General features: G+C 43.4%; 1 non-coding gene across 1 annotated transcript; it reads left to right on the forward strand.

The window, feature by feature from the left end:
* The first annotated feature begins 16418 nt into the window (after positions 1–16418).
* LOC129067960 (U4 spliceosomal RNA) lies at positions 16419–16558 on the forward strand. The gene has a single exon (XR_008528789.1). It is a non-coding gene; the product is annotated as a U4 spliceosomal RNA (small nuclear RNA).
* The last annotated feature ends 1161 nt before the right edge of the window (positions 16559–17719 follow it).

Here is a 17719-nt window from a genome sequence, read left to right on the forward strand (position 1 = left end):
AAAAATGAAATAACATTTTTAGATATCTATCCTAAAAATAGCATAATGCTAAAACATGAGGAAATCTTGATGCACACAGAGCATTCCGAGCAGTATTACATGTTGGGAAAAAGCCAACATGTAAATGAATGAAAAAATTAACTTCCAATGGAAGACTAATTTAAGTTAAATGAAATATACCAACTTGATGGCAGAATATACATTTATTTAACTTGTTTTATATATAAAAAACATGCAATGAAAAAATAATTTTATGTTAAGTGGAGAGACAAAGTCACGGGTATATATTGCCCCTGGAATATTCCCAGTGCTTAGCACAATGCCTGATCCATGGTAGGGATTCACTAAAAACTTAATAAATGAATGAAAACTGTACACACACAGTATGATTTTTTGACCCCATTAAAGAAAACCACGTGTAAAAAAAAGGTGAAAAAATATATAAATAATGGTAAGAATATCACTGCTTTTCTTCTACTTTCCTACTTTTCAAAGAAAAGAGGCAATGTTCCAAATATTGCATGAAATATACTTGTCATTGTTTGTCAAACTTCAGAATATAACTGGGTATCTTATATTCTTTGTTCACTGAAATCTGGTAACCCTACTAGACATCAGATTTGATATCTTTATAGTTAGTTTTTAATTATAGTTAACTTGTGAATTCTGCTGAACAGAGCAGTTTCCTTGATGAGCACTTAATAAATATGTGGTTCTTTTTCTCATATAGAATATGTGCCTGTGAGTAAGCACGCATGCTCTCATGTTTGTCTGTATAGAGAGAAAAACCACCTCATATTCTACTAGCCAGAGATAGCCATTACTCATGTCGAACTTAAGACATTCTGTACATATTTGCACATACAGATTTATGTATGTAATTTTACATGCATATGAAATCATACCATATATGTTTTCCTGTAATCCTGCTCTTTGCTGTTTATATTTTTCCTGACTGCCAATTTCACTGCCTACCCAGGTCTTACTTCCATAAATCCTCATTTACTTTCCATTCCCGGCGGAGACACCAGTACATGGGCTACATATGCAAATGATTAACTAGTAGTTTGTTGTTTTTATGGCAAACCACATAGCGCAGGCTTACAGAGGGACCTCACTTGAGAAGGCAAGTCCAGAACCTATTATCTCAGCCCTCAAGGAGTCTGGAAAAAGACACACAATTTTGTGAGAAATCTGTTCATGTTGATTGGTATTTACTTAGTTCATCTCACTTTACTAATTTTGTTTCAGAAACTTTCTAAATAGGAAAAACATGAGGCAATGAAGACAGATATTTGGGAGAGCACCCAGTGCAATCCTAACAGCTGAGTTCAATATTTATTGAGCAGCTACTATCATCCAGGCTTAGAGTTAGGCACACAAAGATGATAAAGGGCAAAGAAATGAACCCCTGCCCCGGAGGGGAGCTTAAACTTCCCAAACATAAAATGAGCTAGCCACTCAGAAATGCGGCTGTAAACATTGGAAGTGTATGTCATTCCCAACACAATTATGAAAGTGAATACTTAGGGAGCACTTGCTGTGTGCTGACTTTGTTCCGGGAGTTTTGCTATTCACTCCTGTAGTCCTCAAAATAGTGCTATAATGTATTCTTGTTTCTATTGTACAGATGAAGAAACTGAGGCAAAAAAAAGATTGCTTGCCTCAAATTACATGGCTACAAATGGGTAGGGCCAGGATTCAAATCCAATGTCTCTCAATAGATGATAGATAACTAGATCGGATCACGTTGCTTTGAAAACCAGATTTTGAAACAAATAGTATGTAACATTTACTATGTGCCAATAGCTGTTTTAAGTGTTTTACGTATATTGGTTTATTTCATCCATAAAACCTGCATGTATGACTTAGTTCATCCAGACATTTTCAGGGACTATAAGCAACTGCGAGGAATTTAAAGGGTGGTAGAATGTCAGGGAGGCCTGGGATTGCCCTGTGTTTCATCAGAGCTTCTGTCAGTAAGTTCAAGGGATTCCGCCTCCCCTGAAAAACGAGGTCGCTTCGATGCAGCTTTTCAAGTCTGCTTTCTCTCCCTCAAACTTCATGGTCATGTCTGAATGAGTTAGTTCGAAGCCCATCTCCAGGAAGGCTCAGGCATGGCCGATGAAGACTCACGCACAGGTGAGCAACGGTCCCAGGCCTTTAGATGTATAATTTCATCCAGAGACCAGGAGAAAAAAGTGACCAGTTTCATTCCAAGGCAGGAGGTGGTTTCATGTTAGCAGATTCTCAGCTGACGACTGGGAAGCTTTTCCAACATGATTGTCTGCCTGAGGAGAAATGGGCGCGCCCCCAAAGAAAGGCAGTCCCAGAGGGGGCGTTGTGTGGACCTGTGGAGTCCAAATTCTTCCTGAGCACCTATTGCTGCTCCACCGCAGTGAATGTGCGAGGTCTAGCACTCATTTGCTCTCACCCTTTCCTTCCTCTTGGGCAAAATGAACGTTTATATTCACATTAGTATATGTATTTTAAATACACCCGATAAGGCCATAGGCAGGATGAATTCAAGATGCCTCCATCCTAGCTATTCTGCACACGAGCTGTGTTTTATGATTTGGCTCCAGCCTTCTTAGGATTTCCAATAGGAACAGACTTCAGACTTGCAGGGAAATGAAAAGGACCATGATAAGAAGTTTCAAATGACTGCTCAGTTTCACACACTATTGTCCTGCAGGCCCAGAGTAGCAGAAGGAAAGTAACAAAGCGAATGTGTGCAGCTAGAGGACAGCCCTGGGAGGGTGGGGTGTGAGATGCTCACAGGCACGAGGGACCCTTGAACTTGTTGTTCACCTGCCCCTGGCTTCGTGTGTGCCCTGTGCATTGTGACCGGTCACCGAGCACACGACCCTGTGCACATTTCTGCATTTCTTGGGATGGCCCCACCTTGCAGGTGCTTGAGAAACACATTCTTCAGAGAGGTCAGACTGGCCACTGACCTGCGCTCATTCTTGGAGAAAGAGGAGTGGCTTTCTGGAGGAATTCCAACGTGCCAAGGTGCTACAACGGCAGGGAGCTCAGGTTCCCCTGGAGCTGTTCTGGAAACTTTTTGTCCTGGCTTTTCCTGCTCTTTGCCACTCAGAGAAGCTCCCACCAGGCGGGCGGGGTCTGTTCACTGGGACCCCAGCCCCAGCTCCTGAGCCTTCAGGGCTCATGTCCTTGCTCCAAAGTGGGGCTCACTTATTCCATTCGCTGCCAGGCAGCCTCACTTGTCTAGGGGAGACTTCAAGAAGTGGGGGCAGAGAGGGTCCCATTTGCAACCCGGCTCTGGCTCTGCGGCTTTCTCACGAATACAGACCAACGGTGCACGAGCGTGGCCAGGACGCATGCTTTTCTCTCAGAATGTTCACATGAAATGTAAGGCTCTCCTATTCCCTGTAATATTAGACGAGGTTTCAAAAAACAGAACCCGCACTGAAAGCGCCAGGCCGGCAGTGGGAGGCGGGCCGTCTCTGGAGCAGATGGAACAAAAGCTTGGGTTCCCAAGTTCCTAGGGTGAGACAAAAGGGCAAGATGTCAACCCAGGACCACCCAGGGAAAATTGAATGCAGATCAACTCTTGATGGCTTATGTTAACAGAGGGGAGATAGAGTTTTGATCTTGGGGAAAACAAACATCACAAACTTTACCCATAATCACTGTTTATCACATGCCCACCCTGGAAGAGCGAGAACTGCTAAGTGGCCACAAACACACAAGTGGAGGCTTCTGTCACTCAGCCTGTCCTTCGTGGGATGGAGAGCTGGGGGGACCACCAAAAGCAGCCTCGGGGCTTCCCAGGCACGGAACAAAGGGGATAAGTGGGTCCTGCAGGGGTCAGCTCCCCCTTCTCCAATCCTGGTTGGGACCAGAGGCCACCCTGGCTCTGCCCTGGAATCAGGTGCGGCCCGCCCACCCACAGCGGCCCGGCCCGCCGGCCGCAGCCTTGTCCGCCGCCTGAGCTCTCACTCGCCTGGGCTCATAGGTGGCGTGAAACTTTCTAACTCCATTCTCAGCCTGAATCTTTCTTAGCAGTTATTTGAAAAAATGTGTTATGTAAATTTTCACAAATAGAAATAGAGAGCATAGTATAACAAACCACAGATTCAACAGTTACCAAGATTTGCCACATTTCTTCATTGATCCTGGTTTTCCTCTTTACAGCAAATCCCAGACATTTCATTTCATTTCAGCCTATCATACTTCAGGAAGCAGCTCTAAAAATATAGATTTTTTTTTGGCGTAACTGTAATATGTATATTCTATCTATAATACATTTGCCCCTCCAAGTCCCTGAGACACCCTGCTCGCCGAGGCTGCTGAATCCAGCAGAGACCTGGAGTCAACACAGTGCCAGGATCCTAAAAGCCTAGACAAGGAGCTCTTCTTAAATTAGAGAATTAATCACTTATTCACTCACAGATTTTTGTTAAGCACCTACCAAGTACCAGGCACGTTGTGTTCGCAAGCAGATCAGTAAACAAAGGAGGTGACCTCCTTGGTCTTATGGAATTTATATTCTACTTGGAGAAGACAGAACATTAAAGTAATAAAATAATAATACACAAGATAATGGCAGATAATGAAGAATTCGAAGGAAATGAGATGGTGCCATAGTGGGAAGGGGGTGGGGGAAGGATTCCGTTAGCCTGGAAGGGAAGGCAAGTCTCTGAGGAGATGCCATGTCAGCAGTGACCAGAAGACAAGAAAAAATTGGAGGGATGGGCGCCTGGGAACAAGGCCTTCCAGGCAGGGGAAGCGGCTGACACGAACACAGGACTTAACTCCGAGTGTCACAGGAACGAGAGAAAGAAGGCCCACCGCGTAGCACACTGAGAGAAGGTGAGGACGTGCCAGATGACATCACAGGTAGGCAGGGGCCATGTCTCATCGTCTCTGATAGCCTTGTCTGGAGTGTGTCATTTTTTTTCTGACTGCAATAGGTAGACACTGGAGAGTTTTTAAGCAAATTTCTGACTTGAAGGATTTTGGCTTGGGCACCTGAGTGGATGGTGCTTACATTTTTAAGATGGGAGAGATGAAGGAAGAACATGTTTGTGAGGGGGCAGTTAGGATGGATAAAAAGGTCTCTTTCAGACCGCTTAAATTTGAGATGTCTATCAGCCTTGGAGAAGTCCACCAGGCTATTGAATTTGTGAGTCTAGCGTTCAAGAGGAAGGACAGAACTAGAAATATAATTTTGAAAGTCATCAGCATGTGAATAAAATTTATAGCCTTGAGGCAGGATGAAATCACTGAGGGCAAAAATATAGAGAAGCGGCTTCAAACTTATGAACACAGGAGAAAGAGCCAGCGAAGGACTGGTCCATGAAGCAGGAGAGAAGGCGGGAGGGAGTCGTGCCAAAGGAACCAAGAAAAGATAGTGTTTCAAGAGCAAGTGGTTGGCCACTAAATGCCGCAGTGAGACCCAGCACTGATCCCTGGTTTAGGCAAAGGAGAATCACCGGTAATTTTGACGCTGTCATTTTAGATGTGTGCTGGCGATGGCGTCCAGATGGTAGTGGTTAAGGACAGAGTGAAGTCGAAATAGTACAAGCAATTCTGAAAAACTTTTGCTGTGAAGAAGAGTAGAAGCAAAGAATTGGGGCAGTTGCTGGAGGGGAAGACAGGCTCAAGGTTTTTGTTTGGGTGGTCGTTTTGTTGGTTTTAATGATGGGGTAGCCGTGCGTCTGTTGACGGGCATGACCCAGTAGAGGGGAAGAAACTGGCGAGACCAGAGGCAGAAAGGAAGTCCTTGGAATGAAGTCTTGCAACTACTTTGCAACCTCTTTCCGGGATGTTTAAGAGCAGCAGGCTCTGAAGTAAGATTCAGTGACGCATATGGAGTGTCTGGAGTATGCAATGGACACTGGGAGCCACGTGTGGGGAATGGGGGTGGGTTGGGAGGGTGGGTCAGAAGAAGCAAGAGAGAAGGATGGGAAACTAGATTTACTGGGCAGTAACCTTGTGACGGGCAGACCTGAGAACTTTGTGGTATTTTATTTTAAGTTTTCAGTATTTATTGCCTTAATTGTATTTTATTTATTGTGATAAAATACGCATAGCCTAAACCATGTCATTTAAGCATTTTTAAACATGCGATTCAGTTGCATTAAATATATTCATAATGTTGCGCAGCCACCACCACCCATCCCAGAACGTGTTCATCATCCCAGACAGACTCTGCACTCTTGACGCAGTGACTCCCCGTTTCCCAACCCTAGTTCCTAAGGCCCTCTATTCTGCTTTCTACCATGACGAACGTGCCTATTCTGCACGCCTCATATGAACAGAATCAGACAATATTGACCCTTTTGCCTCTGACTTATTTCATTTGACATGTTCTCAAGGTTCGTCCATGATGTAGCCTTATCAGAGTTTCGGTCCTTTATGGCAGGGTCATGTTCCATTATGTGTATTTACTAAACTCAAGGGGTTGGCTGCTTAGGTGGTTCTATTCAAGAACAAGACATGGTTGTTGCTAGTTTTATTTACTTGCAGCAAGTAAAAGAGACAGGGGATTCACACCCACAGCCCTGTCTCCCCAAAGGGAGGCTTAGCCATTGCTTATATACACTGTTTGCTTAATTCCATGTTGATGTCTTCTTGGCAGTCAGCTAAACTTATCCATTGGGTTGCAGTCAGGCTCATCACCTTACAATGGCATCTGCAAAGTACTGTGCTACATTTTAACACTTAGCAAGAAGAGCATTTAGTAAAAGCCACCTGACCTTGAGACCCTTGAACTTAGCCCTCGGCCTCCAAATCTTACAGCTCCTGGCTTTTTAAAAATTGTATTTATTGACTTTAGAGAGAAAGAGAGGAAAGGAGAGAGAGGGGAGAGAGAGAAGCATTGCTCTGTTGTTCCACTTACTTATGTATTCATAGGTTGGCTTATACGTGCCTTGACCGAGGATCGAACCTGCAACCTTGGTGTATTAGGATGATGCTCTAACCAACTGAGCTACCCGACCAGGGCCACAGGTCCTGTTATTGCAGAAGGGAATCCGTTCATGGGTTTGGTGGACAGGGGAGGAGGTGGGGAGACAGGCCATTCCTCTTCCCCTTCCTCTGCCTGACTGCAGGGGTGAGGCGTACTGACTTTCTGCTGGGGTGGAGGGGAGGGGCTGGGTGTAAACGCTTACCACACATGCCTGTAAGCGAACCCCTGCCTCGTTCTTCATATCCTTTTGAATTGGAACGTTTTGTCTCCTAAAATTGTGCTGCTCTGAAAATAGCTAAAACCTGACTTTTCCAGACAAAAAAAAAGTCATCTGATAGCAAGTCACAATACCATGGCCATTTGCTATTTTGGACATGCTAAAGCTTAACACTTTAATCACTGGAAGAGAAGTTATCATAGACTGGGCTAGGAAGATCATCTGTAGAAAGCTAGCAGAACAATGGAATCACAACAGTTTCTTTTCTTTTCTTTTCTTTTCTTTTTTTTAAAGAGCCACAATTTCCTGAAAAATGCTATACAGGAAACAGGATAGTCTCTCCTTGAAGGTATGAAAGTATCTCGTGATCCAAAAATAACTGGTCTCAGCATTGTTTCAGCAAAGTTTCCCTTAAAATAGAATTTTGCTTCCCTTTTAAAATGCTGTGATCTGCATGACTCTATAGAACCTAGTTCCATTTACACAAATCATCCTGGAATAAAAGGCAATTTAGTTGCCCAAGACAGGGGAGGAAAGTAAGTTCTTTGTTAATAAGCCTGGCTGTCTTCTGAGAGCATCAAGCGAAGACGGCCCCAGAATACATCGCATGATGGGTGCGGTGGTCGAGGGAGGCAGGAGTTGGGACCTAAGCCTCAGACACAGAAGAACATCATGGCGCCCTAGTTTCCTCACCGCCATGCGTTGGTAGACGTGGCACAGACAAGGGCTGGGGTGGAGGGCGGTAAGGATGAAAAGCAAAAAGCCTCATACATGATTCTACTCAGCTTACAATTTCCTGAAGTGTCTGAGGACTAGCAAGTGTAAAGCCACACGCTGCAGTAAACGATTAAAGGCTTGAACGAATCCAAGTCCAAATTCGTCTGTAAGTTGTAGCTGTTTTAGCCGCACATTATCGAAACTCAAGCTCACCCTGCTATAAAAGAAAAAGTGGGCTGGGTGGGGGTTGGTGGCTGGATCCTGTAGCTAAAGAGGCGAGAAGGAAGCTCTGGCAAGGCTGGGTCGAGACCTGGCGATGACGTCAGGACGTGGCCTCGGCTCCGCCTCCCTGGGTGCACTGCATTCTCGGAAGGCGAGAGGTGGCACTGGCAGCCGGTTGCCTAGGTGCTCCCAGGAGAGCACAGCCCCTTCCTCGGGACTGCAGGGGGGTCCCCAACCCGCCTGACTCCCTGGATTCTGCTAACACAGACCTGGTCAGGGTCCCACCTCTGTGGGGCCGGGTCAGAGAGCTTGGGTAACCTCAGTCCCACACAAACTTCTCAGATTGGGGCGTTTAAGGAAGGTGGTTGATTACAAGGAAAGTCAGATGCTATTGGCAGCAGAAGGGAAATGGATGTGGGGAAGAATATAGTTCAAATTTTAGGACAGAGAAGAGGGAAAGCAAGATGCAGAGGCTGGAGTGAATGGGACAGAGCAGGCTGAATGGAAGAGGAAATTCGTGTAGACGAGAAATGTAGCAGGGACTCCCCTCCTGCCTCACTGGGTTCGTTTGCTAGGACTACGCTAGCAAAATCGATGGCGTGAGCAGCTGGAATGTATGTCTCACAGTTCTGGAGGCCAGCGTAACAAACTGTACTTTCAATGGCAATTGTCTCCGGATCTGTTGACCTTACTACCTCTTGAGTTCTCAGTGAATATCACTGAATACACTATATTTTAAATACCATACACCATGTAAGAGATGCTCGGTTGTATGTTACAGAAAACCCAACCCAAACTGCCTTAAACCATAAAGGGGATGCGCTGTGAGCTGAGAGTCAGAACAGCTGGTTTATTTCAGTCTCCAGGGATGTCCTCGAGGACCCGCTGTCTTCCAGCCCTTCACGGGCACTCTGCAACATCAGCTGCACCCCGCCCCCACCCCCCGCGCCCCACCCCAGGCCCACAGACTTCCTGATTCAAGCTGAGCGAGAGGGACCAGGTCTCTTCTGGAAGCTGTCTTAGGAGAATGGAGCCACCTCATTTGCAAGAGCCTGGCAAACCTCTCTGCAAAACTGGAACATGTGCCCACCCCTGGCCAGGAATGGATCCTGCTGATGAGTTGGGGCTGAGCCACATGTCCTGCCTGGAATCAGAAGGGCAGCCAGCTTTCAGGAAGCGTGTGAGCTGCGTGGGGTGAGGACACCTGGCTGATCCTGAGCAATGGAGTTACCAGGAAAAAGGGAAGGACATGAGGCCCAACGCAGTAGTGTGTCAGCAATGGAAGTAGGAGGAACAAAGCAGCGGCAAAGGCAGCGATCTGTGTCAGGGTAGGTGGTGGTTGAGGAAGAGGGAAAAACCTCACCCAGCTGTTGTAGGTACCAAATTTGCAAGGAAAACCCCGCTTGGTGGCTTTTTACGACAATTAGAAGGAGACAACTCGTTTCTTGTGAGATATGATTCTGATTTTTGAGACGGCCGTATGGAGGAAAAAAGGTCACTAAAATGTACTATTCAATTCTATCTTACATTTGCCTGTGTTATCTTGGAAGGTCGTAAACTTGATGGGGAAAGGGGTCGTGTATTTTTTACAGCAGAGTCGTATTTAAAATGTCAAGAAACAAAAAATAATTAAGGATACCATTTAGCCTGTGAATTTTAATACATGTTCATTGCTTTTCTGCGAGAGTTCATCTCATTTCACACACGCACATAAATACGAGTGACCGACACCCACCCAGCCGTCCGCTAGACACACACAGTCCCAGGGAAGACGTGGTATCAAACAAGTACCATTCTTTATTAAAGCATCAGAGAAAGGAAGGCTAATTTAATTACTGTCTAGCCTGGAAAGAATGAAAAAAAGCATCTATAACATAGAAAGGGTGATGTGCATCTTGAAAAATCATCGGCATGATTTGTATCTCTCCGCTGTTCTCAGCAGAGGGGGTTTGCTCCCCTGCCTGCACCAGCAGACACTTTTCTGGTCGCCAGGCTCCTGTGGACTCAGCCTCGCTTCCTGACATAAACAGCAGCTCCCAGAAGGCAACGCCTTCCAGCGTCACAAGAAGAAGCATGAGTTAGACAGTCTGCATATATCACATTTACCACCAAATTAGAGATAATTGTAAGCAGAGAGGAAAAATGATTGAATTTACAAATTATGCTACTGATTAGCCCAACTACAATTATGTTCAACAGAAGCATTTTGCCTTGATTTTTGCATTTGGTGAAAGCAATATATGGCATGAAAACAGGACTAGCAAGCAACATTTCATTTGTTTCTTCTGACAAAAGCAGAAGAGAAAATGGGTCTGAGATCCCTTTGTAAATCCTAAAGCATTATGCAGATGTTACTGTTATTGATTTAAATAAGTTAGCTTGTTTTTGTCCTTGACTGGCATTCTAAATGCATTGGAATGATCTATTTTATTTTCTACGTATTTTAACTGTTCAGACGGATGAATGTTTTCACAGGTAAAAAAGTGGTCTTCCTTCAATCCAATTTTTTAAAATGGGCAAAAGACTTGAGCACGCATTTCACAAAAGAGGTCATACAATGGCCAATAAACATATGAAAGCGTCCATGACTGACCACCAAGGACGTTCGAATAAACCCAACATTTATTTACCAGTATATGCCCAACAGATTGGCTAACATAGATAAACACTGCCAATCCTGAGACCTGGCAAGGATGTGGAGCACTGGGTTTTTACATAGTGCCAATAGGAATATCAATTGGTACATTTTAAAAAGCTATTGGGACTCTCTACTAGAGAATTGTATATGCACATCTTATGACGTGCCACTCCTAGGTACATACCTATGGTAGGCAGAATGAAGACCATCCTTCTTCCCTAAAGATATCCATGTCTAACCTTGGGAACCTGTGACTCTTACCTTACGTGATAAAAGGTACATTGCAGATGTAATTATTCCATTATATATATTACAGATGGGGACATTATCCTGAAATAAATGGGTGAGCCCACTCTAATCATGCCAATCCTTAAAAGCCAACAACCTTTCCCACTGGGGTCAGAGGGAGATGCTGCACTGAGGGAATAGATATGTGACGGCAGAAGGATTCTAAGCTGCCGTTGCCGACGTTGATGATGGAGAGAGTCATGAGCCAAGGAATGTGGAGGCCACTAGAAGCTGGAAATGGCCCACCGCTGAAAGCTAGCAAGAAAATGGGACTTCAGTCCTATAGCAGCAAGAAACAACTTGGCCAGCAACCCGAGTGAACCAGGAAACAGATCCACCCTGGATCTTTCTGGAGCCCCCAGAAAGGAACATAGTTCTGCTGACGTCTTGATTTTAGTCTGGTCAGATCTATGCCAGACTTCTGACCTACAGAGCTGGGAGGTAATAAATGCGTGTTGTCTCAAGCTGAGAACGTGGTGGCAATTTGTTGTAGCAGCAGTAGAAAACTAATACGATCTCCAACAAAAACATATACAGTGATGTTCATGATGGTATTCTTTACACAATGACGTCTATGACAGCATTACTTGTGAAAGTCCCAGTGTGGAAATATCCCAGAGGGCCACTAGCAAGCTAGATAACTGAACTGGCCTGGCTGACAGTGGAGAGTGTGGAACCGTCGGACAGGAGGGCGGCCCCAGGGTGAGCCTCCCAGCATGGGTCGGGGATAGGGGGTAGGTGCAGACAGACTGTGTGGTCGCACGTATATAAAGTTCAAAACCAGGCAGACTTATGTTCCACGGACCCAGGTCAGAACAGCAATTGTCTTGGTGGGACAAGGGCTGAGAAGAGTCACAAGGGAGACTTTGGGGGGTGCTAAAAATGTTCTATATCTTGATCTGGGAGGTGTTTGCAGGGTGTGTTTACTTAGATGACTGGTGCACTTTTCTGCATGCATGCATGCTATGCTTTAATTAAAAAGTTCACGTAACCAGACAGCGCTCACACGCCCGCTCTCTCTCTCTCTCCCTTCCTCTCTCTCTCTCTCTGTCTGTCTCTCTTTCACATGCCCACAACTTTCCCTACCCACTTCCTTCCCCAGGTGCATATATTCTTGCTTTTTTTCTCCTAAGTTCCAAGGGCTCCTCTTTTGCCTCTGTTTCCTGAGCTAATCAGAAGTGGTTGGTCTGTCTGCATTATTAAATTTTTTAAAAATGTACACTAAAGGCCATTTATTTTATAATGATGATCTTTTGTAAAAAAGATTTTACAAAAGTTTTGTTTATGTATTTATTTATTTATTTAGAGGGGAAAGGAGGAAGAAAATAGGGAGAGAAACATAGATCTGTTGCCTCTCACACGCCCCCAACTGGGGACCTGGTCCACAACTCAGTCATGTGCCCTGACCGGGAATTGAACTGGTGACCTTTCAGTCTACAGGTCAGTGTTCAGTCCACTGAACCACACTAGCTAGGGCTTTGGTGATCTTTTCTCTCTTGTGCACTTTTTGGTTACCCAGTGATTTTTTTCATCACAGAATTTTCCCCTGAAGCCAGGAGAATAGTAAAATCCAGAGAAATACCATCAAACATTATGGTGCACTTGAATGGATTTCAATATATATACTTTTACTTTCACACACTTTATTTTTAAATTGTATGTATTAATTTACTTGAAGACCACCAGTTTCTCCCAGAAGAAACTATTGCATTGTTACCATTTTCTTGTATTTCCTTTCACATTGTGTGAGTATATTTTTTCTTTTTTCTTCTACATAAGACATAGCAAATGATACATACAGGTCTGCATTTGCATTTATCACCATAGTTTTTAATAGCTAAGTAGATACAGAACCAGATAGAGTCATTTGACTAATTCCCCTATTGTTAAACATTCAGGTTATTGCTAGTCTTACACTATTGTAAACAGTGCAGCAATAAATATGTTTAAAAATCTATCATTTTTCATAATCACAATTTCTATTTCAGAAATCTACTTCAAATCAATAAGCATTTACTTGAAGATATGGTGGATGTTAACTTTTTTTTTATTTTAGAAATGGACTCTCTGCTGAGAATACTCTCATTAATTCATTCATCCGAAGGTACTTTGATGCCTATCTTAAGTTAGACAGAACCTAAACAGTAGAATTTATCATATATTCTATAAAGGATGTATCTTTTCAATGATGTATTAATTTCCTAAGACCGTTATAACAAAGTATCACACAATGGGTGGCTTAAAACAACAGAAATTTCTGCCCTGGCTGGTGTGGTTCAGTGGGTTGAGCATCTGCCTGCAAACTGAAAGGTCATGGGTTCAAATCCCAGTCAGGTTGTGGACCAAGTTCCTGGTTCCTGGTTGGGGAAGTGTGAGAGGCAACCAATCAGTGTTTCTCTTGCACATCTATGTTTCTCGTGTGTGAGTGTGTGAGTGTGTGTGTGTGTGTGTGTGTGTATCTTCCGACAATCCTTGGCATTCCTTGGCTTGTAGATACATCACTACAGGGAAGGAAAAGATTCAGAGAGAAAAGTGTATTGACTCAGAAAGGTAAATGGGATGCAAACTGAACAGTGACCAGGTAATTAGGAGGTTTTTGCTGACATTAGAAGTCAGATAGGAGCAAATAGAGGAATGGATGGGAAGTGAGTGATTAGGGTAATATTATCTAAAAGTAAAATAAATTTCATCTTCTGCCTTAATAAGGCAATTCAGGATCATCAATCACGGTGCTGACCTCCTTTCCCTTTCACTGTTCGGAGGCGCCCGGGCCCTCGTTTAGCGGGTCCTTTGGGAGGATGCTGGCCTCGCAGGTCTGCCCGACAAGCATAGCACCACGTGGCTCTCTGTTCCTGAAACGTTCTTCTGCCTCATGACTTCCAGTGCAACCCGTGGCTCGGATCCCGTTCAAATGCTGTCTCCCCTGAAAGTCTTCCCTAGTCTCCCCAACTGCACGTTATCTTTCCTCCTCTGAATTTCTGCAAGATTTATCCATACACCTCTTGCTGTGCACTCTGTTTTAAATATTTATTCCGTTTATTATAATTGTGGTTTTTTTTCTTTTCTCTGCTACTAACCTAAAAGTTCCTGACAAGATCCATGACTGATTCACCTTGCTATCCCCAAAGACATCATATTTCTTCACATTTATGCTAGATATTAATAATATTTAGTACATTCTGGCTGTTCACTAAATATTTGTTTAGTAAATTAATAAAGGGAGACTACTGGACCCAATTGGATAACATAAAATAAAGTCCAATAATCTGGTACAATGGGCATATCTTTAGATTAAATGTCCTTTGCATATAACAGGAATTTTGAAGTCCGCAGAAAGAGTTAAATGCCAAACATCTAACCCAATCCAAAGCATCCAAAATCCAGGAGGTAATGTAAATGTCAGCCACGGATGGAATTGCTATAATAAATCATGTGATCTGGGCTAAATTGTGTATCCCTTGAAATTTGTATGTTGAAACCCTAAAACACCCAGTACCTCAGAACTCAACTGTATTTGGAGACAGGACCTGTAGAAAAGTGACTGAGTTAAGATGAGGCCATTAGGGTAGACCCTAATCCAACCTGGTGTCCTTATAAGAGGAGGAGATTAGACACTCAGAGAGACACCAGCAATGCAAGGACACAGAGGAAGACTATGCGAGGACCAGGAAGAAGTGAGCATCTGCAAGCCAAAGAGAGGCCTCAGAAGAAATCCAACCTGCTGACACCTTGATCTTGGACAATTGGATCACAGAATTGTGAGAAAATAAATATCTGTTGTTGAAGCCACTCCATATTTTGTTAAGGCAGCCCGAGCAGACTTGTAAGGAGCCATGTTGCACAGTGAAGAACATGTTGCACAGTTGCAGTGGGTCAGACCAAGACTTCGACTGTTGCTTTCTGTGTGATTTTGAGCTAGTAGTATTGCCTCTCCAAGGCAGTTCCTAAATCACTGCATGGGAGACAGATTCCCCTATGAGTGTTATGGGGAATACTATATATATGGCCTGAAACAGAAGGAGCACTTGATAAAGGACAACTTTCAACGGTCATGGCAATGAGTTGGTATATTATATGAGCATTAAAATGATTACTCTGATGATCTGTTATATATTACTATATGAAATATATTTTTACTGACTAGTTAAGGTTAATATAGAATTTAAAATATTTAATGGATTACATATAACAAGTTTAATATAATATTAAAATTAAAAATACACTACTAAATAAGGGAATACAAAATAAAAATTATATGTAACTGTTACTTACACCTCTCTATATAAGGCATTATGCATACTTGTTGACAAGATTGGAGGGCACTGCACAAGAGAGAATATAATTGTTTAATATTGAATCAGTTAGGACCCTGATGCGGGGGGGGGACCTGACCTTGAAGTAATTTAGTCCAAAACTGGTCCCAAGGAAGGATCGAGCAATGGAGCTACGGAAGAGTAGGAACACAGCTGGCCCACTGGAACATTTGCGACCAGGAGTTTCAACAGCGTCAGGGGTTTCTTTTCATCTCTAGATCTGCTGTTGGCCTCATTCCTAGTCGTTAAAATTGGCTTCGTCCACACTCAGAAAACATGGCCTCCCCAAGTCACACTGAACAATTTCTGCCTCCAAACAGGAACTCCCTCTATTCCCTATTTTTAATCAGGGCTGCTGCTCAGCCAGCAGGCACTGGCTGTGGATTTTGATGATCATCCTTGGAATCAGGTTCAAATCCCAGAGAAGAAATCATTGGTGTTATCTTTCATTCCGTCGACCGGAGGCAGGGAGCCAGGTCACGTAAGAGCAAAGCCACGCTCACGAGGATCGTAGATTTGAAGTGATGGAAGCAGCAGTTCTTGAGAATAAGCTTTGTTACTGGGGGGGGAAATGACAAAAAAATACATGTCTGTTCTAAGTATACTTATAGCTTTTATTTTCCTGTTAAAATATAACAACTTTTAAAAAGAAAAGAAGAAAATTTTTAGTGCCAAAAGTCATCTTTCTTTCTCAGTTTTATTTCTACTGTACTTAATTAGAACATGCTTAAGCATCTCTCTGTAATTTATGTTTCAACATGGTCACCATGCATTGGAAGGCCCTACAGAAACAGGTGACTGATGTCCAGCTTAGTGTGACCTTTAGCTCTTCCCTGGTTGAGCATCAAAATAGTTCATTAGATTGGTGTTAGAACAGGGTCTTACTTGACCTATTCAATTTGCTTCAACTTCAGCATTTGGGTTAGATCTCAGTCACAGTTGTATACCCTTGCTTTAATGTCCCCAAGGCACTAACCAGAAAAAAATACCATACCCTCATTTTGCCACATAGACATCCCTAGACATCCTCATCTTTTCCCTCAGTACATGTAGATAAAATTTTTAAAAAGTTAATTTGCATACCATTTTACACAGTGGCAGTATCGTAGCCAATGAGGTTTATCCGAGGCATGATTATGGCTAATTGAAAAAATAAATTTGCATACAAATATCAAGAATTTACATCAAGAATTTTAAGGTCTTGTGTAAAGTCTTTTAGAAGTAAGAGCTTCCAAATTCTTATTCTTGAATATCTCCTAGTAGCAGGAGCCAATTTGACTGTGGAAGTATCATTCACCGAACACATGAGAAAAAATGAGTAACTTCCGGGCATGTTTAATTTCATAGAATCTTAGGCTCATAATTGAATGGTTGATTCCCAGTTCTTCCAGGTGCAACCACGCTGTGGAGAAACGATTTTAACAGATGAAGATTTAGTGAGGTGAGGGCTTAATAAATTTTTCAGACCAGCTCTCAAGGTTCTCTCTAGTTTCTATGTGCTGTTAAAGAGCAACACATGTCCAGTGGTTGGAGTGCTCGTACTGCACCTGGGAACAGAAATGATTGTCCAACACGATGCGATCTGCTTCGAATGTCCAAACAGCAAGCAAACAAAGATGGAAATGACCAACAGCTGAACTGAACAATCCCATGGTAGCAGCCATGATCCGGACAAAAATCAAAGAAACGTCTGAAGGTGCTCAGGGCACATGTTCCAGGAGCAACGCTTGGACTCCTTTGCAGTTCGCGTCTTTCCTTGGCTCCTGGTGTTTGCAATGGGACTGTATTCACAGGTTCAAGGGGCTTCCCAAACATGCCCTAGAAAAGCTCTCTGCCAGCCGAGAGTACAGAGCGTAGCAGACACCACAGCCTATTGCATACTGCTAATTTGCAGTGAAGGCTTTGCTAATAAATAAACTAAGGAGCAAAATTGAGAAGTCAGGCACAGAACAACCTGCCAGAGAAGTGGGACCATAAATATAATTTAAAAATTCTATATTGGGGTCATTTTTATAAGCACTGGTTTAAAATTTTATTCGTAGAGAACGAATTCTCGAGTTCATTATGGTCCCCTCCATCCTTTCTCTCCACTGTAGTGGCACCTAGTTCTCCCCGGCACAGGCGTCTGGATCTTTCCTGAGATGAAAAGCGCAGCCAGCGGGAGTTTCCTGACACTGCGCCAGAACACTGCACCCCTCCACACTGCGATGCCCTAAGTGTTTGGGAATTAAAGTCATTAATCTTTCCCTTCCCTTTTTTTTTCTTTTTTTAAATCACAAGGGCCTTACTGGCATAGTGATTAGCAATTTTAGCCTTAAAAAAGAAAGAAAGAAATTCTAGCACAAAGGCAAGAAAACAAACAGAACAGCTGGAAAGACCTGGCC

Source organism: Pteronotus mesoamericanus, unplaced genomic scaffold, assembly GCF_021234165.1.
Source record: "Pteronotus mesoamericanus isolate MK-2021 breed Mesoamerican mustached bat unplaced genomic scaffold, CSHL_Meso_final contig_20, whole genome shotgun sequence".
Classification (NCBI taxonomy): domain Eukaryota; kingdom Metazoa; phylum Chordata; class Mammalia; order Chiroptera; family Mormoopidae; genus Pteronotus; species Pteronotus mesoamericanus.